This window comes from Poecilia latipinna, unplaced genomic scaffold (genome assembly GCF_001443285.1).
Source record: "Poecilia latipinna isolate Pla-1442-1.1 unplaced genomic scaffold, P_latipinna-1.0 Scaffold146, whole genome shotgun sequence".
NCBI lineage: Eukaryota > Metazoa > Chordata > Actinopteri > Cyprinodontiformes > Poeciliidae > Poecilia > Poecilia latipinna.
In genome coordinates this window covers 112,224-114,100 of record NW_015112762.1, presented here as the reverse complement: position 1 = coordinate 114,100, position 1,877 = coordinate 112,224, and positions in this window count along the sequence as shown.

Sequence of the window (1,877 nt, the reverse complement as noted above, 5' to 3'; positions counted from 1 at the left end):
TTTTTCATGGAAATTTTAAAAAAAAAAAAAAAAAAACAGATTTTTTTTTTTTTTTTTTTTTTTTTTTTCAAAAATGACACTCCAACATTTTTACACTTTGGGGGACACCAATCTAATTTATGTTAAAAACAAACAGTTTGGTTGAATAAAAATAAATGAAAATCTATGGTTTACCCCAAAATTAGATTTTGATTACACAATGATATGGACAACCTGGTTTAGTCTGACGCCATTATTTTAACCAATTTTGTCAACATTTATAATAGAAACATAATTAAAATCCTGTGCAGTTAAAAAATATGTTTTTTAAGTACAAAACTTGCAATTACATCATTATCATTTCCCAGTAGCTCCAAATATGTGATAAATTAACATTTGCAAACCCTTTTTTTTTTATTAGCCACGGACATCATATTGAAACTTTTGATCAAACTTCATCCGTATTGATCGGATCGTTCAGTTTCACCCTCCGTCCTGCTTTGCTCTGTGTTTAAAACTGATGTGTGGGTGTACAGTAGAGTGCTCTGAGTGGACACCAGGCAAGCCGGGGGCAGAAAAACAAGGGGCTTCTCCATTCATAATTCACAAGGTGAAAGAGTACTGTAAGAGTGCTGGTAGGTGGTGAGGGGGGTGGATGCGAGGGAAAGGGGCGCGGAGATCCATTAATGGAAAAATCCTGGCTGATCGTAGTTTTTATGTGGTTTTCTTCATGTTTTTCCACTGTAACTTCACTTTAACACATCTGGGTTGAAACATAATAACAGAACAACGGAAAAGAAGCTGAAAACTAATTTCTGTTCATTGCTGTAAAGATAGATGTCCAACAAATGAGCTGAAATAGAAGTCTTCCCAGTCAGTCCAATGCGAGAGAGAGAGAGAGAAAGAGAGAGAGAGAGAGAGAGAGAGAGAGAGAGAGAGAGAGAGAGAGAGAGAGAGATGATACAGTCCAGTGAAGTGACTGTTTTGTGTTTTTTCTCTACAAATGTGATCGAGGCTGTGACATCTCTGTGGAGAATTGGGGACACCAGGACACTTGTATTCTCTTCAGCATCAACCTGCGCTGGCATCAGGGACATGTGAGAGTCGAGTTGGACCTTCTGCTCCGCTTAACTGCATCCATCCATCATCCATCATCCAGAACGGCTGGAGAGTGTCTCAGGATAAGGTGATGCTAAAAGGGCCATTTGTTTTGGGATTCTGTGGGAGTCCTCAAATGAACTGAATGTAGTAAATTCATAATGAAAAATCCACAAGAGCTTCCTGTTTTGAGGTGAGACAAGAGCTAAAGCTGTCCAATAATTTACTAGTGATGGCAGGAAAACCAGCCATTACAGAGAAAAGAGATGCATTTCAAATTTAGCTTAAAGATGCATGAGTCCATATTTCATAATTACTACAATCTAAACACAGACTTGACCTCAGCTGATGTGGACATATTTTATAATGTCACAGGAAAGATCACTGCTTCCTACTTTGAGGAAAAAAAATGTAAATACACCAGAACTGGGGCCAGGATTACATCATACGAGCAATAAACTAAGAGAACACAACGCCTATGGTAGCAATCGGAAGTTCAAAATGTTTGCTTGTTGCTTTGTTTTCTTTTTAATAATGTAAAGCACTTTGAATTGCCCTGTTGCTGAAATGTGTTATACAAATAAAACTGCCTTGCCTAAAGCTTCAATTCAGCACAAGAAAGATCTCAAGACATTTAGCAAGATTAAATGGTCAATTTCTCATTCAGTTAAATAGAATACAGCTCAGACTCAGTTCAGTTTATATAATGCAATCCAGTCACACAGTCAGATTTAGTGTTTTTTCACACCAGAAAGTCTGGGGTCAAAAAACTGTAGCATTTGTTATATCTTCAGCAATTC